Source organism: Pteronotus mesoamericanus, unplaced genomic scaffold (assembly GCF_021234165.1).
Source record: "Pteronotus mesoamericanus isolate MK-2021 breed Mesoamerican mustached bat unplaced genomic scaffold, CSHL_Meso_final contig_730, whole genome shotgun sequence".
NCBI lineage: Eukaryota > Metazoa > Chordata > Mammalia > Chiroptera > Mormoopidae > Pteronotus > Pteronotus mesoamericanus.
In genome coordinates this window covers 1,198,741-1,220,047 of record NW_026555246.1, presented here as the reverse complement: position 1 = coordinate 1,220,047, position 21,307 = coordinate 1,198,741, and positions in this window count along the sequence as shown.

Here is a 21,307-nt window from a genome sequence, read left to right as displayed (position 1 = left end):
CAGGCAGAGGGCCCAGCGTGATGCCAGCATGACTCCATCGGGGCTGCAAGTAGACATCTCTGCTATAATGAGGTGTTTGTTTTTTAAGGGACTGGCATGAAAAAATTCAGATGATTTCATTTAAAAACAAAACTCTGCATGGCTGTTGAGAACCGTGTCTGTCCACATGGGGCTGACAAACAGCAGTTTTGCCCAGACTGGTGGTTGCCATCCATCCTCACACTCGTGCTGCTGTTCTTCTCATTTCTGTGGACACCAGTCTCTCTCTCTCTCTGCTCCTGTGTCTTACAAAAATGGAAAGACATGCTGAGGGGACAAGGTGCTCTTTTTCACACGGGTCCAACCTTCCTTGTATTTGCCCCCTTCAGCTGATGACCCTTTCCCCTGACCTCTAGGGGCCCTGGCAACAGATGAGGTCCAGAGAGAGGGAGCGTTCAGTGTCATCTGCCTCGTTCATGAATGAATCTCAGAGGCCGTTGGATCTGAGTCAGCGCACCTCCTGGGACTCACGCAGCTGGGTCAGCCACACGCCTCAGCCCGGCACTCCAACGAGCCGGCTCCCTGGCAGCTGGCTCTGCTGGGGCTGCCTTAGCCCTGTTGGGAGCTATTCGCTTTCCCAAGGGCTCCAACGGGAAGGCCCTTCAGCAGCAAGTTGCGGACAGAAGACTCAAAGGGGAGAGGGGACCCTGCTTCACACACACAGCGCCATCCTCTGGTTCAGCTCCCACCGTAGCCTGTCCAGGAGATCTGAAGAAGGAGGAACATCCTCGATGCTAAACGGAGACCATGAGGCTTATCCTCCAGGAGGACCCCATGCACAAATCAGACAGCCATCATCGGTCCGTGAAGGCAGGAGGAGCTTTAAATTGTGTTCAAGGGGCACGTGCACACTCCCATGCCCGGAGTGACCAGCTGTGTAACAAATGAGTCAGACCACATGTTGAGCGAAAGGGAGCGGTGGGATCTGCGGCTACTAGAGAGCACACTCGCTGGCTGGGTGATCCGTTTCCAGACGTGTAAAACATGGAGCTGGTCCAACAAAGCCGTATTTGGGTTTGCCTGCGCGTGTCCAGCATATACATATTCTGCATATTCCGGCTCAGGGTCCTTGTTAGTTCTGTGAAACATCATTGCCAGCTCTCCCAGGGTTGCAGGGGGCGGGGGCGCTGGTTATCTCATCGCCATAGGCACAGCGCGAAGGCACCTCGTTTCACCAGCGCAGCCACTCCTGCACAGGGAGCTCAGGATGAGCCCGCGGTCTGGACCTGACGGCTGCTCCAAGCCGCCCCGACCGGGAGCCCTGCCCCTCACAACGTGCGTTCCCTGCCTGTGCCCCCAGCCTGGGGACCGTGCTCTTCTGAGAGCTTTTTTCTTTCAGTTGGAGTTGCCTGGTGCTCAGTGCGTGCAGGGGCTGTGGAGGAAGGGACGGATCCCAGGCCAGCCCTCCGCACCACCAGGGCTCCTCCCGGCCCCCGCACGGGCACACACGCAGCTGCTGCGGCACTGGGTTCTCGCAGGGAGGGACGGGGGCAGGCAGCGGCCCAGCCGAGGCCCTGTGGCCAGGAGAAGGGGTCGCCCCGCCTCCCTCCCTGGTCCCGGACCACAGGAGATCGCCCTCCTCCGCCCCAGCGCAGGGGCCCTGTGCACGCAGGCCCAGCGGCGCTCTCTTCACCGCGGCCTCGTTTAGTCTCCGCGTTCAGAGGCATCGCATCCTGCCAGGGCCGCGGGGGCAGGGAGAGCCCGCGGTCCCCGCAGGGCCTCAGCCTCCTCCCCTGACTGGTCGCCTCACAGTGTCTTTCTGATTTCCTTAGATTTTTCTAGGTATTCAAAAGAAAAATTTGAACACTTGGTTGTTAAATATTGTATTTTGAAGAATGCTATTTTAATTTTTTTACTAGATTCAGAAAAACAGTTCAGTGCTTACATGTGACTTTTCTTAACTATCAAAAAACTCGGAATAGACAGAAACTTCCTTAACTTCATAACCACTGATTGAAATGCTGGCAGCAGACAGCACACTAGGAGACTACATTTTGGACATCTTTGTGCTGTGAGCAGCACTGGGCCACAGGGCCCACGCGGTCCCCACAGTTAATACCGTGCTGGGGTCTCAGGTAATGTACTGGGGGGTGGAACCAGCACCAGCCCTGCCGGGATTGGAAGGAAAAATATTAAATCCTCAGTATATGCCGATGGTGACATCACACATATATTAAATGCAAATGAATCAACAGGGAAAGGAACAGAACCACCAAGGAGCTGAAGCAAGGTTTCTGTGTTCACAGCCAGCTCACAGCTTCCCACGGCCTCCCGTGACACCAGGAGAGGCCCTGGAAAGGGTCAGCCCCACAGCTCCGGGGAAGCCGGGGTGGGGGGGGGGCCCAGAGGCGCACCTCTGCGCCCTTCCCCACACCCGCCCCTTGCACGTCTCATTTACTCAGCTGTTCCTGAGTGTGTCCTTCATAAAAATCCACTAAACAGACCAAAGGCAAAGCCTTCAAATATCTTTCTAAAAAATGGAGCTATTTTTTATTGATTCAATTTTGGGGTATAAAATACAGAAGACTCCCTGGTTCAGACATGGTTTTGTAAGGGAATCAGTACATGCAAAACTATTGAAATTCAAAATATTGGAGCAACGGCAGAATTACCCCCCAGCTTTGACCTTATGGGGTTCTGTTCAAACAGTTCCAAACCCGGAGGCTTACATCTTAACTCTCTGTTGGGCTTATCAAATAAGGAAACATTGATAACCTAGTTAATTTTACTGAAAAATGAAATGAAGAACCATATATGTAGAAAATGTACTATGAAAATGTTGACATTCAAAAATACCATAAAATGTGTTATAGGAACAAATTCTTTATGAAAAGTGACCAAGAAACTGAAAAACTGTCACCACTTTGCAACAGCCCAACGGCATGACGAAGTCAGCCTGACAAAGAAGGCGGCCACGCGTTCTTGTAGAAAAGCGGAAACTTCTGGAACGGGCCACAAAAAGGGACGCTCCTACGCTGAGAGAGGACACGCCCCGAGTCTCCCAGGCCCCCGCGTTCGATGCAGCCGGCATCAAGGTTCCGGCGGGGAAGGCTGGGCGCCAGCAAGCTCACTGCGGGAGGTGCGCGGAAAGGTTAAGGTGTGAGACGAGGCCCCTGCCCGCGCCACGCCGCCTGTGTCGCACACGGAGGAGTCCCCGGATACGCTGGGTCTGCTTCGCGCTCTCCATTCCCAACTATTGATGCGCCGCCTGCCCCGACCGAGAGGGCAGCCTGCGACGCTGACACCTCCCCGACCTGGGCACGGCGGGTCGGGCGCCGATGCACTCCCCGGGAGCGGCGCGCAGTGTCGCCGGCAGGCGCCCCATGGCGCAGGGCTGCCCGCGGAGCCTCCCGGGGAGCCTCCCGGGGCCGCCCGCGGGGGCTGCGTGCTTCTCGCGGACCAGGAGTCCCTCCGGTCTTGAACGCCGGGCGCAGCTCTGGGGCCGCTGCCGCCGGCGCCGCGCAGCCTGCAGCGTGGGGGGCGCCGCAGGCGGGCCCCCTGAGTGGGCTGTGCTTAAGGGTCACCGGCGGAGCTCGAAGCGGTGTCGCGAGAGGAGCGCGGGAACGGAAGGCAGTCTCAGGCCAACACTGTCTGTGAGGCCGCCGCCACGCGCAGCGCGGCCCGCGTGGCCCCCGGGAGCGAGCAAGAGGGAGGGCAATCGGCGGGTGGGACAGTGCGCCCGAGGGAGGCCGCGGGCGTGGGTGAGCGGGGAGCCGGGAGGGGTGCGGCATGGCGCAGGGCCGTGGGCGGAGGGGCGCAGCGCAGCCGGGCTCCGCGTTGGGGCCGGCGCCCCGGAGACCTAGGGAGCCAGGCCGCGCCCGCGTTTAGCCGCGGTCACAAGTCCTGTGTCCCTCTGTGGAGGGACCAGCAAGTAAGTGGAGATGGGAAACCTGGATTTTAACCTGGGGAGAAGAAAGGCTTAATCCAGTCGCATCCCACACATCGTGATGAATTCTTCGTGAGTTCAACTGTAAGTTAAAAAAGCAAAATGAAGTAATTCCACAGCGTCTCAACTGTGGAAGGAGGAAGATGATGAGTGAAGGTGGAAATGTAACTGGCACGGGTGGGGGGCAGGTGCGGCCCTCCGCCCGCAGGGGCTGTCAGGCGGCCCCAGCTTCCCTCTTCACAGGCCACGCTCTTGACCAGGGAGGCGGGGCGTGGTCCGAAAGCCAGGGGTCGACTGGCTGGGAATTCAGGCCCCTGGCCTGAGAGCGTGTTGCCCTGGGCCAGCGGTGTGGCCAAGGTCGGAGCGGGACACCGCCAAGACAGACAGCGGCCACAGACAGGAGACGGCGGGTTCCACGGGTGGTAGGGAAACAAGCCTCGGCGTGGGGGCGCCCGTTCTCGGGTCAGGGTGTCCACGGCCAGCGAAAAAGACTGCATTTAAAAGGGAACCACGGCAGTAAACCAGTGTCTTGAGAAGCGGTTGACTTTGAAAGTCATTAAAGAAATGCCAGCCTGTGATGTCATGCACTTGACACGTTGTTAATTTATCTAAAAAAAAGAGAAGTGAATGGCCTAAAACTCTGAGCTGGGAAGAGTGTGAGGGAGACTCCCATGCACAGAGGTGCCGAGTTGTGTCGCTCATGGAGTTGATTGTTCTGCAAGGTTCCCTGCTGGACTCTTGTCAGCCTCGGTGACCTCGGGTTCTTGGGGTAGAAAGTCCCTCTCTACTACTGGGGGTCAGGAAGAGACAGCGCTCTGCTCCTCCAGGGACCAGGGGCACTGGACCGGGGGCCCCCTCACTGTTCAGCAGTGGGCCACACACCCCCCCCCAAACTCCCTCCCTCCCTCCCCCGTGGCCTCCACTTCTGGTCCTGTACAGGCTGACCCCCTGGGGGCCCTTCGTCATCTTGGGGTGGGGGTTCTGGGCTCACCACATCTGGTCCCCAGGGGCGCCCGCACCCTCGGCCCTGAGGAACGTGGGGAGGCGGGCTGTCTCCAGTGCAGCACCCCCCTCAGTCGCTTCCACAACCCTGATTCCGCGGCTCTTGCTCCCACGGGGCCGGGCAGGGATCAGACTTCAGTCCTCAGCATCCAAGGCCTCCAGGTGTCCCCTCAAGAGGACCTTCACTAGACTTGAGGCGATGGTAGCGGCACCCCACACCATCCCCCTTATGCATGGCGGCTCTTTTCTCATATGTGCACCCTCAGCTCTCCCTTCTTCAAAGTCCTCTCTCAGCACCTTCACGTTCTCCCAGTTGGTGAGGGGCTCAGTAGGAACCGGCATGCAGACTGACTTGGGGTGCTCACCGACTTTCGAATTCCACGTGGGTTCTGCCTGGCAGCGACCGTTAGCTTGGCTTACGCATTTGAGCACTAGGGCGCGTGGGCACTCCTCGGGAAGGTCTGAGGTGCGCGGAGGGGCCTCCGACGCAGCCTCCGCCCTGAGCATTCCAGAAAGCAGGCAGAACGGCGGGCAGGGCGGGGCGGCCAAGAGGACATTGGCCCGCCGGCTCTAGCGTGAGGGCCAGGGAGTTGGTGCCCGCAGACGGCGTGGTTTCAGGCCCATGCCCAGGGGTGGGCTGCAGGCCCACTCGGAACCTGCGCTCTAAGTGGCAGAACATTCCACTTACACTGGGTTAAACTCTAAAGGGAATTTATTGGCTCATGTTACGGACAAGTCGGTAGAATATAGGCGTCAGGGGAGGCTTGATCCAGCCATTCCATGAGGTTACCGCAAACAGCTCCAGTCTTCCGGGATTCTCCTGGTCCTGCTGCCTCCAAACACCAGCTCTTCCTCAACGTGGCTCCCACCATGGAAGGGGATGGCTGCGGCAGCTCCCAACCGCCCCCTCTCTCACCTCCTTCTCCTTCCGAGGCACCCAAGGGAGTGAGGGACTTTCCAACCCAGAAAGCCCGGGATGCACTCCGAGTTGATTCGCTGGCTCCACGGGGTAATACCCGGGGCCAGAGACAGGCAGTGTGCTGGCCATCTAGTTCTTCGTTCCTGCCTTGTCCTGGTCGGGGTAGATGCGCAAGGTGCCCCGCAGGGCGAATGGCAGAGGGCGCAGTGGGCATCCTGCCCGCGCTGCGGGAGTGTGGTTTCTTCACACAGCATCACCTCACCGCCCCCTTCTACCAAGGAGCAGGGCACTGCTTCGCCTAAGGTTGCACCAGCAGTTGCTGGATATAGACCCACATCCGCACACCCTGCCACTCGACTATCTCTACTGTCCCCTGAGGGGCACACGATGGCCCACTTGCTTGTCAGGGGCATGAAGCTCCGCTCACTGGGGTGTGAATCTCCCTGGCTTGAAGAATACAAGGGCACAGGGACCTAGGGTTGGTGGTGTGGCCGGGAAGGGTGGTCCGCACTGGATACCAGGCCTAGAGGTCAGGCTAAGGCAGCCGCTGCGTTCCGTAGGGCATGGGGAGCAGCGGGCAGGTTTTCAGCAAAGAGGTGAAGGGATCAGTCCTGGGTTTGGGAGAGGGCACCAGCGTTCCAGGAGGATGGAAAAGAGGCAGGCGGGTGCTAAAGGTGCCAGATGGGAGGACTATGGTGGCACCTGGGAGTAGGTAGCAGGCTCTGCCACAGCCAGCATCTCCAGTTTGCCTGAGCTTGGGGGGAGGCCAAGCCTTTGCCCGCTGGACTCGACGCTGGGCTCTGCGGGCACATTTGCCACATGGTCCCTGATGTTGCACACACGGCCATGCCTGAAGCAACTCCTGTCCTCTGCCCCAGACCGGGAGGCCCTCAGCCGCCCCTCCGTGTCCTGGGGCCAGTCCTGCTGCCAGTCACCTCTGCACCATGCTGCCGGCCTGCCGAGAGGAAGAGAATTTTTCCCCAGTCGCAAGGAGTTGAGTGTGCCCTTTGGAGGCTGGAACGATGGAGAACTGCGGTCAGACTTAGGACCTTCAGTCCTTCCCCTGAATTCTTGACAAAACTCTCCAGGCTGGGTCCGAACCCCTTCGCTGGCTGCGCCCTTCCTTCCCCACTGCCTCTCCGGCAGGCCTCTTGCTCTGTGATGCCCTGTGACAGGGCCCTCGTTCACATCAATAGCAGGGCGATGTCTTTAAGGCTTGAGGACAGAAAGAAGCAGGCAGACAGCTTTTCGGAGTGGCTTTAAAAGCCACCTGGCTGTCTGTGGACCTAGCTGGTCTTTGGAGAGGAAGGCGGCGCACTGGTAGACGAGGATGAACATGGCACTGTCCCCTCCTCCAGCGAGCCTGCTTCCGGAAGGGCCCCTGCAGCCTGAGAGGGGCCTTTCCTGGGAGTCTGGGCTGGCGCTGCCTGAGGGAGCAGTGCCCCCGTGCCGACCCGGCCCACCCCACCCACAGGACTGCCGGCCCCAGCGTGGTGCTGCGTGTGGAGCTCCCATCCCGGGCGGGAGAGTGAGGCACTGACCCATCGCCACCCACGTGTCCAGGAGGCATTGGGCAGGACCCGCCAGCGCTTGCGTGGCCGGTCTTTCTGGGAGGACTGCCTGAGCCTCCCCTCAGCCTGGGCGCACATCCAGCCCGGCGGTGGGGTGGCCGGGGCGTGGGGCCAGCCGCTCCCCACCCCTCCAGGGCCAGGCGGTTTCCCAGAAGGCGAAAGGCGGGCTGGGCCAGGAGGGCTGCACCTGGCTGTCTGCCTGCCCCCCGCGCCCACGCCACGTCGAGCTTCACCAGCTTGTGTTTGACACTGTCCTCGCAGCTTCCCAGACGCCCTCGGTGTGGAGGACTCCAGGAAAGCCCAGACCCCGGGACCAGAGCCCACCTCCACGGACGATGACTGCTACCAGAGTGGGCAGGGCCTGCGTCGGGGCTCTGAATTAGTTACTGGACATTCTCACAGGAACCTGCACAGGTCGGATCTCCCCACAGGTATGATTGCCGCCTTTTTTTCATATGAAAAGATGAAGGCTCAGAGACCAGGCGAGGCCCTAAGAGGCCAGGGAAGCAGCCCCCCAGCATCGCAGCTGAGTCCCAGGCAGCCTGGGCGCTTTCTTCCACAGACGCTGTGCCCATGGACACGGCCAAACTGGAAAGATTCTTGGAAATCCAACAACCAATTGTAAATACAAGAAAAGGAAAACAAATGAGCCTGATGAAATGAGTTGACAGCTTCCACGATCAAAGGCTGAGGTAAAATAGAAGAACAATACAGGTTTTTTAAAAGTTTAAAAGTACAGAAGTAAATGGCATTAGCTAATGGAACAAACAAGACAGAAGAAATAGTAAAGCAGGGTATTAAACATATGTGACTCGAGACAGGCAAGGTGACAAGGCCGGAGGAGCTTAGGGTGGGCTCCGTCCACCTGCCCCTCCCCGGGCCCAGTGGCTGGCAGCCCCACTGGCAGAGCGCCCAAGGAAGGCCTTGCTGGCCAGGCTCCTTGCGTTCTGGAACTGGGTGTCCGCCCGCACAAGCGGAGGCTTCGCAGCGGCTGTGATCAGACAGGGGGCTGCCTGCAGGCTCTGCTGGGCCTGGGGAGCGCACGGGTCTGTAGCTGACCTCCATGCAGGAGAATAATGCCTCCCTGATTCAAGTAGCTGCATCTCCATAAAGCTCCCTGCTCGTGCATCTGTTTGCAAACTCCTGTCAAATCTTAGCCGCTCACATATCAGACAGGCTTCCCTGCAGTTTGCCTGATCTTAGGAATTAACTGCCCGAAGGGAGGGCCCCGCCTGCTGGGGATCTGTAACCCAGACATCTTCCTCAGCCTCGCCTCTGGGGTGGGGGTGGGTCTCTAGCCCAGGAGGTGAGCCCAGAGGGGCCCCGAGTGCAGGCAGTGGGCTCTGTAGCTTGAGCCAGGAATGGCTTGGCTCTGGTGCCTGAGAGCAGCATCTTCTCAGGAGCCTGCAGATGAGGGGATGCACGTGTTGTTGCTGGGATACCATGAAGCCTTGGGAACCAAGGCCCAGCTGCTCGCTGGCCATTGATTTTTACCAAAGGGCTCTGCAGGCTTGCGTGTCTGGGCCGGTCTGGGGCCAGGGGAGCTGGAGCTGGCTCAGCTCAAGCCAGGCTTTGAAAGATAAGTGTCTTGGGGGGCTGCAGTTCTTGAAGGGCAAGGGCTGCGTCGGCCAGAACACACCCCTCCCTCTGATCATTACGCCTTCATCCAGCGTCTTCTCTGTGCCAGGCATCAGAGAGGGAGCAATCCTCCTGCCCTGATGGTGATGGGGGACTCGAGAGTTGGAAAATTCTAGTTTAAGGTAATAGTTAATAAGCCTAGTAGGTAACACGTCTGAAAAGCTATTGCTTCAGGGACTGCAGGTACAGCCCCTCCCCTGGACTCCAGGAGACCACAGGCGATTGACCTTTGTGCTCCAGAAGAGGCCATAAGCGATCAAGGTGGCATCCGAGCCATTGTGCTCCAGGGAGAGACAGTCCACTGCTGAGGATGCAGGACACAGGACACAGGACACAGATAAAGAGAATCACCAGCCAGCGGATGAAAGGGTGCTCAGAAACTGCCGGACTGCAGCTTTTATCTGATTAACCTTTCCTGAATTCCAAACCCCTTACCTACACGTTTTTCCCTTGAATTCCAAACCCCTTACCTACACTTTTCTTCGTTTTATAAAAAGGGTTGGTTTTAAAATGGAATTTAAGACGGTCTGTTAGGATACAAACCCACCGTCTTCTCAGATGGCCGGCCAGCCGACTGAACAAAGCACCCCACAAAGGTTCAACCCCGTCTCTGCCCACTGGGTCGGGTGGCGGTGGCAGGCGGCACAAGCACCGCTGGCGTTCCTGGTTTCGGCGGAACCCCCCTGCAGCGGGCAGCAGACCCAGGCGGAGTGCGGGGCTCGGCAGGCAGTGGAGAACAGCGGCAGGGGTGGGGGCTGATCACACTCTGCTGGGGGACCTGGGACAACTGCCCTAACCTCCCCGACCTGTTTTCTTACCCATAACGTGAGGATGTTAAAAATGGTGGGCACCTCAAAGGGTGGCTGAGAGAATTAAATAAGAGGAGAGATGAGGGACTTGTAATATTGCCTCGTACATAAAAAGTGCAGACGAGTGCTATGGGCTGCATTGCGTTACCCCCTCAAATTCATTTGTTGAAGTCCTAACCTCCCAGTAACTCAGAATGTGTGGAGACAGGGCCTTCGGAGAGACAGGGAAGTTAAAATGGGGTCATCAGGGTGGACCCTAAGCCAGCACGACTACCGTCCTTATGAGAAGAGGTTCACAGACACTCACGGAAGAAGACCATGCGAGGACAGAGTGAGAAATGGCCGTGTACAAGCCCAGGAGCGGGGCCTCAGAAGGAGCCAGCCCTGCCCGCACCACGATCTTGGTCACCCAGCCCCAGAACGCTAAGGAAAGAGATTTCTACCATGTAAACACCCCCTGCCCCTGCCTGGTGCTTTGTTGTGGCAGCCCCAGTGACATAACCAGGCGTGAACGGTCACTGTCGTCCCCATGCCCCAGCCCTCAGCCCGGGGGCATGGAGCGGGCGCTGGGGAATTTGTGGACGAGACGCTCAGCAAGTAAATACTCCCGACCAAGTGGCAGGCTTGCAGCAAGAGTGAGCGGCGCCCTAGCCCCTGAGCCCAGGGCTCCGAGTGGAAGGAGTGGTGGGCTCCAAGGGGCATGGCCATGCCCAGGGCCCTGGAGGAGGAGGAGGAGGAGGAGGGAGAGGATGTACTTCTGTTGTTATTGTCTGTTAGTGGCATCACCGGTTTATAGCTGGCATCCCTCGCTGGCCAGGCCAGCTGATTAGCACGGCCATTAAACTGGACAATAGAGGTTATAAGAATTAATTTCTTTTGTGACTTAACAGCCACCCTCCGAGTCAGAATCACTAAGGTTGTATATAGGACACTTACTGTTTTGAGGCCACTCATACCTTTCCCCTGTGGTCACATCCTTGGGGTGAAGCTGACCCAGCCCTGGCTTTAAGGGTGGATCACATGGCCCAGGCCTGGCCCCTCAGTGAATTTCATCATCCTGAGCATGGGATGGTTCCCGGATGAACATTTAACCACAGTTGGGCCCATCAGGTACTTAGGACTTAATCTGAGCTTTTGAGGACAGCAGTCCGTTTTCCTCAGGGGCTTAAGGTTGTGCGAAGATGAAGTTGGAGCTGCAGCAGCCCTCTTGGCACCATGAGGAGACTTCTTGTCTGAGAAGGGAGCGACCCCAACAAAGAGGAGACAGAAAGTTGGAGGGAAAGAAATGACTCTGGGGACATCATTTCAGATATCCATGTCCAGTGTTTAATTTCGTGAAAAAATAAATTCTTCTTTGCCTAATTTAGCCTGAGTCAGTTTCTGTCTCTTGCCATGTAATCATGATTGATCTCCAGTTCTTGTCAGCCTTTAAGCCTTCATGAGACTAGGCAAGGCCTTTCCCATCCTGGGGCAGGGTTTGATATCGAGTGGGCACCTCGCTTATCTAGAGAACAGTTCCAGTCCCCGAGGTGTCTTCCTGACCTCCAGCGCCAGAGCTAAAACCAGCCTGCAGACAAGAATCGCATCCGACCTCCAGGAGCTCTGCAGGAGGCAGATGCCTCAGGTGGGGGTGGGGGCAACGTGGCAGAGCATGTCCTTCGAGAAAGGAACCCAAGCGTGGACTCTCCATGGCCCAACTTTAATTTAACTGACAATTTTAAAAAATGCCTATCTTCTTAGTTTAATTTCAGGGGGATGGTGTTTGCGTTTGATAAAACGTTTCATTTGAAAGGACTGGTTTCATCAAAGCAGGCCTTTCCTTTCCTGGGTTGGCTGCATGGATAAAGGCCTCTTCCTCAGGGGGAAGCACTACCTGGGTGCTGAGACCAGAGTCCTACGAGCGCCCCTGGGGGGCCCTCCTGTTCTGACACCCGGAGCCCCGCCCACGCGCACGAGCACTCCTCTGCTCCGAGCCTGCGCTGCCCCCGCCCCCTGGGTGCCCTCTCTCGAGCCGCAAGACCCCAATCTTACTGATTCGCTCCTGACCTGTTCTGGGCGTGGTCTTGGCCAACCACCCTGTGTTTGCCAGGAATGGGTGGTTACAAATATGTAAATTCAACCTTATTTGGCAAAAGGGTTTCTGCAGGTATGATTAAATTGAAGACTTTGAAATGCGAAGGTTTTCCAGGTTTATGTGGGTCAACCTTAAATCCTTAACAGGGAGACAGAGGGAGAATGGACACAAACACACAGAAGAGAAGCGGGCAATGGGGCCATGGGTGTAGAGACAGCAGAGACGCGACCAGAGGGCAAAGGACGCTGGCAGCCTCCGGAAGTGGGAGGGGAAAGAATCAGGTTCACCCCTGGAGACTCCAGAGGGCCACGGTCCTGCTGGCCCCTTGACCTGGGACTTCAGAACTGGGAGATGATACATTTCCATTGATTCAAGCCCCCACTTGGTGGTTGTTTGTTGCAGCTGCCACAGGATATTAGCACAGAAGGGAAACCCAGGAAACTCTCAGGAGTGAACTAGGGACTTTGTCTGGAGGATGGGGTGGGGATAATTCGTGACATCCTGCGTGGAAAGAACGTTCTGCATGATATGGTGGGGGGGCAAAGCGGGGAAGCAGGGCCAGGGAGCCGCTGCGGAGCTGGCTGCCCCGCCCTTCCCTTCTGGCTCTCTGGTCCACCCTCTCCCTCCACAAAGACAAGTGGGAGGTTCTCAGCGAAGAGATACTTGCTTTTTTGGGCTGGGAGTGTCCAGTCGGAATGCTGCAGGTCGGAGGTGGCTCCCGATGCCTGCATTTCACATGGGATGGCAAAGAGGAGACGGCTCCAGGACCACGGTGGCCAGGTGCCAGAAAGGATTGAGAGGGAAGGAAGGGAGTCCAGAAAACCTGGAGCTTACTGGGTTGAAAAACAAAACTGTTTCTATTCTCCAGCTTTTTCATTCAATAAAAGATTCTTAAATTAAGATACAGGCCAGGATAAAAGACCGATCAAGGGCATGGCTGTTAAGATATAGGTTGAGGAAATAAAGCAAATCAAAGGCATAGCTCTCACACCCTGTGAAGGCCTCAGGAAGGATTAAATGGTGCCTAGTAGTTACCAGAAAGATCAATGGGCCTGCAATGGCCTGAGGTGCCCCCAGTACCTGTAATTAAGTGCAGAGAAAGACATGTCTTGGCTTTTGGCATATGCCATCAAATACATAAGAAACCCAGTTTTTGAGAGAGCTGTATTGGCAAAAGCCACAGTCTCAACTAAAGGAGACAGAGCCTATTCAAAATGGAAAGAAGCTTCTGGGCCACTAACTTTGTGTGGGCTGAACACAGGCTGAGAAAGCCTTCCGCAGGGAGGGTCTTCGAGAGAGTAGGGCCCACAGCCAGCCGAGCGAGGGACCGAGGACCTGCCCCGGGAGTGGACTAGCGCCTCGTCACGGAGCACCCTGTCCCCGGGGGCGGCTCCCGCAAGTTCTCTCCAGGGGGCTGAAGGGCTGCTGTGGACCAGGGCCGCCTGGGGCCTCCTGTTCTCTTGTTTGAGTGGGGGCGTGTCTTAGGTGGTGCCGTCCCTGCTCTGCACTCAGGGGATGAATGTCAGGGTGGGGGCCCAGGCAGGTTCTTCGTTCCTCAGGTCTCCAGAGCAAGAGCCGCTGTGTCCAGATCAGACATAGAATTCCAGATTCTGGACTCCTGGCCTGATGCCCTGACCGGGTGTGTAGGGCAGGGCGAGTGCATTTTGCAAGTGGGGGAGGCTTACGTAACTGTGTCCAGGGGGCGGCGTGCGTAGATCGTGTCATTGTGTCCAGTTCCTTACCCTCCTGTGGTGGTTTCCTAGGGTTGCCCGAGCAAAGTACCAGGAACAGCTGGCTCAAAATAACAGAAATTTATTGTTTATGGTTCTGGAGGCCACAGATACAAAACCGAGGTGTCGGCAAGATTAGTTCCCTCTGAGGGAAGCTCTGTCTCCTCGGTGCTCAGGACCCGTAGACACACCCCTCCAGTCTCTGCTTCTGTTGTCACATGTGGTTCTCCCTGTGTGTCTCTGTTCCACACACTTTGCATGGAGACTCCGGTCTCACTGGATTACAGACACATTCTCATTCCATGTGACCTCATCTTAACTAATCACACTGGGCAAAGTCCCTGTTTCAAATCGGGTCCGCTTCTGAGGTTCTGGGTGGCCTGCATGTGGGGGACACTACTCAGTCTGGTACATGTCCTTGGTCCACACCCTTCGCCCTGTGGCTGCAGCTTCTGTCCATAAAGGAGGGTGCGTCTGCCCCGCCAGCTGGCCTGGGCCGTGCGTCTCTCCTGACCAAGGGAAGGTGGCTGGAAGGGACGATGTGCCAGTTTGGAACCCAGGTCTCAGAGGCGCTGCGCTTTCATGCTCACCTTCTAGGAGCTTCTGACTTTCTCCATGACTTTCTGACTTTCTCGGGGAGCTGCTGCCCCTGCACTGGGCAGGGCGTGGGGCGCAGGGGGCGGGGGCGGAATGCGAGCCCATGGGGAGCAGAGCTGCCCCGCTGCCCAGCCCGCCCGTCCGAGGGCTGCCTCGGCCAACTGGCAGAGCCGTGAGCCTGGGGCAGCTCTGGTCTTACTCCGCTAGGTTCCTGGGTGGTTCACGAGGCAGAAGTTCACTGATATGAGAGGGGAAGCGGCGGAAATCGCGGGGACAGCCTCTTGTGAGCGCTGCGCCAGCAGCTGTGATGGACGAGAGCCCAGTGTTGCAGGGGATTTTATTTTATCAAAAGAAGCCCAAAATCTAGATTTCTCATCCAAAATCTCCTTTTACTTTTTAATTTATTGACTTTAGAGACAGAAGAACAGATAGAGAGAAGCAGGGGAAAGAGAGAGGGGACATTGATTTGTTCCACTTTTGATGCATTCATCAGTTGATTCTTGTATGTGCCCTGACTGGGTGACCAGGGATCGAACCCTCAACCTTAGTGTATTGGGATGACGGTTAACCAGCTGAGCTACCTGTCCAGGGTCTATGTGTATATACATTACTCATTTTTTTTAAAGACAATCACAGTGCGGCCCCAGCCGTACAGGCCCATGGGCGGGATTCTGCCTGCCGGCCCCCTGCTTGGGGCCTGGGGTAAGGACTGGCTGGTCCCCCTGCCCAGACACTTCCAGTCACAGGTCCCTTCCTGGGAAGATCCTGGTTCCGTGAGGAGAGGGTCCTGCATGACGGTGGACCCAGGAGGCCCCACAGCCCCCCGGGGGTCCGGTCAGAAGGAAGTACAGAGATGGTTCGCCCAGAGGAAAAGGCAACGCAACGGGTTGTCCTCTCAGTGCCTTCCTGCCCTTTGCAAGGGCATCTTGGGTTATGCTGCTAAGAAATATTTGACAAGAAAATGCCTGCAGAGTTTCTTTTTTAAAAATGGTGGGGTTTTAAGGATTGTTCTTTAAAAAAAAAATAAAATAAAACTACTGGAGAACAGGCCAAACACAACCGAGTTGAAGTCGATTTTCCTGACAAACATCTCACTTTAAATTTAAATTGAGTCCAAATTCATTTTGTCTCCCAGACTTCTAGAAGGTGGCATTCAATATGTTTACACTTGTTTCATCTGCTTTTTGCTGAATCCTGTCCCCCACGTCCGTTCCTCACTTCTCACTTGCTGTTTTGTACATATGCTCAGCTTTGTGTTTGCACGTGCCGAGTCCCCATAGGTGGCTCCTGACTGCGCCACAGGAGGGGGAAGCCGCCTGAGCTCAGCTGGCGCTTGAGCAACAGTGGGGAAGCTGGGCAGGTGCGCCCTTGGTGGCACCACGAGGTCGCACAACAAGCCGCGTTTCTCATCAGTGCGGCTGGAGGGTTTATTCCCGAAGGACGGCAGCTTGCCGGGCAGGGTTGGCCTCCTGCAGAAGCCGTGTCCTCAGGAGACTCAGCCTCCTCCCTGAGGCCAGGCTGGCCCGTGGCAGCACAGACACTGGCTCCCGCCCGGGGAGGAAAGCTCCACTGGAGGGCCGTGAACCGCGGCCTCGGCACCTGGGCTCCAGGGAGCTGAAGTCCAGCATCCAGCAGGGTGGGAGCCAGGGTCTAGCAAGGCCAAGGCCCGGTTGCTAGTGAGAGGAGGTCGACCTTGGGAGGCGTCCATGTCCCTGCTGCCATGCGTTGGGAGGTCCCGCCCCAGGGAGAGCCTCTGGTGGACCTTGAGCCACGCTGTCCCTGTGGCCTGCTGCTCTTGGAGCTCAGGGTCTCTGTCTGTCCAGGACCACCCAGGCTCTACAATTCTCAGGTCTCTCTGGTGCCACAATAAGATTTGGGACAGTAAGGCCTGGACCCTCAGGCCAGGGCTGGGTCACCCTTGACCCCGCTCTCCCTCAGCCATCCACCTCATCACCTCATAGATTCGAACCAGTAAAAGGAAACCAGTGAGGCCTGCAGCCGCATTCAGAGCCTCCACTTCCAGTGTGCAGGAGTGGGGCCGGCTTCCCTACGTTACTATAATAAAGGCCTGAGGGTCTCTGCGGACCTCAGGTTCACAGGGGGGCTGATGATGCGACTTGCCTGCTCAGATACTGAAGACAACATGAGGGCCAACTGCGACCTTCCATCTGCGCTCTGTCCAGGGAGCCACGTGGGAGAGGCGGTCTGGCCTGTGCAGGAGGAGGGCGCCACGCTAGAGGGTCTGCAGGGCAGGCCGGGGGAAGACAGACACCACGGCACAGAGCGGCAGGGGGAGGTCCTTCGGGGAGCTGCGGCCCAGCCCGTGGCACGGGCTTCCCGGATGCTCGGCGGCATGGGGCAGGGCTGCTGGGCCCAGTCAGGAGGGCCAGACGGGCGCCCCGGGCTCTGGGGGCCACTGCGAACGGCAGGCCTGCTGGGGCGGTGTCACCACTGCCCAGCAAGTAGGTCAGTGGATCCTACCTTCACGGTGACCCTCAGGGGAGCCACCTGCTCCTGTCCTCGGCCTTCACGGCCAGGGCAGGCAAGCACACGGCAGAGCCCGCGGGTCGGCTGGGCCAGGATGGCAAGAGGAGGCAGGCATGTGGTCACTGCCCGAGAGGCGAGGACCTGGGGCACGGACAGGCTGAGCACCATGTGCCAGGCACCGCGTGCCCGTCGCCGCATGCCGGCCACCACGTGCAGGGCGCTGGAGACGCCTCATTACGCCCGTTGGTGAGTCAGTGCGCAGGGGGAAGGGGGCAGGTTCCAGAGCGAATGAGAGGCTATATGAAGCCGGTGACCCCTTTGATGTGGAGGTGAGGAAAGGAAGGGGTCCCGGGCTCCCTGGGTCCCTGGAAGGAGAGGAGAAGCCAGGTGAGGGAGCAGGAAGCCTGGACTGGGGCTGGGGTGGGTGGCAATGGGGCCGAGGGCAGCTGGGGCTCTGAGGCGCCCCGTGGGGCACCTGGGCATTCCTGCATTTTGAGGGGGAATGGCCCCAGCTGGGCTCATGGGAGTGCAGATCCTGGGACCCGAGGGCACGGGCAAGACTGCCCAGGAAGGGAGGGGCCGGGGACATGGCCGGGGGGCGCATGTGTGGGCAGGAGGGCACCTGTCCGATGGCACCGAGGAGTGGCCAGAGGCCTTGGGCGCAGTGTGAGAGAACATTCGCCTCTGAGGGGCTTCCTGGGGCTGGACATGCCGAGCTTGCGGGGCCGCTGGCTCACGGCCAGTACATTTTACCCCAGAACAAAAGCTCTAAGCCTCACGCCAGAGACACGGGTCTATCTTTCTTCTCTTTTTGCTAGAACGAGGAGAAAAAGGGGACACGGTTTTGCAGGCGCAAAGGTGACCAGTCTCTCCATGAGCTCCAATTGACACGTGCTGGGGGCTGGTGTTGGATCTCAGCATTTCTGCACAGGAGCAGGGGCCATTGGAGGCGGACAGAGGAGCCAGCTAAAAAGAACCTTCCGAGGGCGATGGGGCCTGGGATGGGGAAGAGGCCTCCTGGCACCCCAGGAAGGAGTACTGGGGTCCTCAGGGGGTCCCCAGTGGCTTCAGTGGCCAGGGGCCTTCAGCTCTGGACCCAGCATTTGTTCCCATTGCGTCTCAGCGTTAGGATCCCATGGTCAGTGCCACCGCTGGGCCGGGACAGAAGCTTTGGCCATTCTCAGGCCCACACGCTAGGTGCTGTGCACTGGGCAGGGTTGAGCCTCTCCTGCAAACTGCACGCAGGGAGAAGCCTGCACTGCACTGCCTGCCTGCACTGCCTACGGCTGAGGCAGCCCTTATAAGGGAGCTCCGGGAGTCATATTTCAACCAATAGGACTGAGGCTTTTCCTATCCAGTCGGAGCTGCACAGGTCTGACCAACCAGAATGCCTCTATTCTGACCAATCAGGACAGTGCCTTTTGGACCAATCAAACTTTGAGGATTTGGAGTCCTTATTTGCATGAGGACAGACCAATCAGGGACCAGGAACAGAGACTTCTGTCTACCCCTCCCCCGCCAAAACCCCAAAAACTTACTTATAAAAAATTGTGTATTTATTGTTATATATTTGAACTTCAGTCACCTTCAAAGTACTCCCCATTTGCTGCAATACTCCTATTGAGACGATTTTTCCACTGCTCAGAATAGTTTTTGAACTCATACATTTTGATGTCTTTTAATGCTTCTGCCTTTTTTTGTTTCATCTCTTCCGCATCGGCAAAATGTTTCCCTTTGAGGACTTTTTTTATCTGGGGAAACAAACAAACAAAAAACGTCACTCAGGGTAAGGCTGGGTGAACAGGGAGGGTAGGGCACGGGGGTTGTGCCATTTTTGGTCAAAAACTGCTGAATTCTCAGCGCGGTGTGGGCAGGTGAGCGTGTAAATCACCCATCATGAAATGGGCAAACGTGCTGAAAGAGCCTTCAAAAAAAAATTCACTGAAGCCAAGCACAGTTTCTTACAACACTGCCAGCTGGTATGCTGATACAGGTGGGTTCCTAGGACACTCACCTGGTCAGGGAGCCTGCACTGCAAGGGGCCCGCCCTCCAGGAGATAATTCCGGTTTTTTGGGGTCTCCCCCTTGTGTGTAAACTAGGCGCCCCCTGGTTCTGAGAGTGCACTTTCCCTTCCCCCCGACACTGCATCTCCCTGGCTGAGCCAAAATGGAAGGTGTCTCACCTGAGCAGAGCGGAGGAGGAGCAGGTCAGCACAGGCTGGAGCAGAGCAGCACAGGTGGAGCAAGGGGTCCGGCCAGGGCCGCCTCACTGCTGCGCTGGCCTTACCACCGCGCTGTGTGACAGACAAGTGAGCTGTCTGCACTGAATAAAGTTTTCTTCTTCCCCACACTCCAAACTGGGGATGCCTGTTGGCCTTGGACTGGTGCCAATGACCACTGGCTGACAGCAGGCCTGGAGGGGCAGAACCTCGCAGGAAGGGGTGCGACCTGAAGAGAATTAGGCCCTGGAGGCCAGGGGTCCCGGGCTCTAACCAGGCGCTGGCCAGGGCCGCCGTTGGGGCTCCTGGACTGCAGGTGAGGAAACAGCCACCGAGGTTCCCATGGCCCCACTGTGTAGCAGGACTGTGCCCTTCACTGGCAGTGAGCAGGGTTTAGAGGTAAAGGAATGAACTCTTCATGCTCTACAGATGATGTCGTCCGGGACCAGGAGGGAAGCGTGGGATCACCCGAGGAACCAGGCAGGCGTAGCCTGGGCTGGCCCTGCCCTCACTTGGAAATAAAGGCCAGTGAGGCGCTGGGGGCCCTGGGGCTCTGCCCCGACACGCGGCCAGCCCCGGACAGGTAACCCAGGCTTGCCCAGTACCAGCCCCGCCCCTGTTGGCGGTGGCCGGCTGTGCTCCTGGCCCAGCCTTGGCCCACACCCCAGAGGGGGCCAGCCTGCCCTCTGGGAGGGGCAGAAGCCTGCATGTGGCTTGGCCATCCTACCTGGCTGGGCACAGGCCCAGTGGCAGATTGAGCTCTGGAGCTGCCACACCGGCAGACCTAGTCCGGGAGGTCGCGCATCTTCTCGCGGCTGACGCGGGCCATGCTCCTTGCAGCAGGGTTCTCTTAAGAGGCCCAGGGGCCTTTCCCCAATGGGGCGGTGGACCGAATGGCCCTCCTCGCCGCGGTGAGGGGTCAGGCGCAAGTTGGCTCAGGGGCCTAGACCGGATACAAGTGGGCTCAGTCTTCCCCTCCTGCCATGCTCCGGCATCACCTTGAAAATCCGCTGTCCTCTGCCCCCCCGCGAGGTTGCGCACACCTGCGGGTGGGCCGTCGCTTACAAGCGGGCACAGAGCTTTCATCCCTCCCCAGGTCGTTACTGCTCATGCTGCGTGGACCCCACAGCGCATCTCCCTGCAGGAGGGCTCACTGAGCCTGGAGCCCTCGCCTCCACCCGTGGTCTTCCACTCCCCACGGGACCGGTCCCTGCGGCAGTCGGGCAGCTCTGGGTGAAACGTGGCAATGAAAAAACTGCCGCCTGGAAACCACCCACTTTTTTCCTGTTTTGCCTGACACAGCTCCCTGACAGGGTGTGTGTGTATGCATGTGTACGCGGTGTGTGTGGAGGGAGGCTCAAGAAACAGCAAGAACCACTCCCCAGAAGCCGTCCGGCGGCCACATTCCGTTCGATCAGTGTCCCCCTGACGCACTGCTCGCCAAAGCCGCTCCCGGCCAGGACTGTCAGGGCGTCCGATGAGGCTGCTGCTCCTGCTGTTTGCCAATGGCGGGGGAGGACGGAGCTGCTGTCTTCAGCGGTCCCTTGACAAGGTCACTAAGACCTTACAGCTTCTTACAGCTCTGAATCCAGGTCCCCAGGGACTGGAAGAGGCTAGGCCCGTCTCCCAGCTGCTCGGAGCTTGCTTGTCTGCAGGCAGCACAGCAAGCCCTCCGTGCCTCAGCCTGCGGGTAGCCTGCAGTGAGGGCGGGGCCTGCCCAAGACTGTGACCTCGTCAAAGGGCAGAGGGACTGCTGGTGTTTGTGTGGCCACCAGGGGCGGGAATGGCTCTGATGAAGTCTGTGCTGGCACATGTGGCCGGGAAGCCAGAGGGGGACAGAGAGCCATGCCCCTCCCTTTAGAATAAGGCACCGTTCCTGTCCAGAGCTGGGGAGGGCCCAGAGGAAGACACTGTTTTGTTTTGTTTTTATAAATGTCCCTGCTCTTAAGGATGTATGGTAATTTATGACACCCAAGGGGACCATGAAAGTCCCCATCTCTTTCTGCACCTGACGTCCTCGGGAAGTTTTTAAAGGGGCGGAGTGCCCAAGCTCACCCCGAATTGCCCTCGCCCCTCCACCACCAGGACATGCAGCTGTTCTAGATGAGGGCTGCGACCCAGCCTTCAGGGGCCGGCCTGGTAACAACCCTGAACAAAAGGCAAGGAAGGACATTAGGGAGGGAGTGGTGGGGACTGTGTCAGCAGGAGGGAGTGCAAACCAAACCTGAAGACATTCAAGTTTAACTCAAAACAGACACACAACACGCACGGAACAACTGTTGGAGCTGAGTTGGCCTGCAGTCTTTGGTTTGTCTTTGGGGTCTAGAAAGAATACG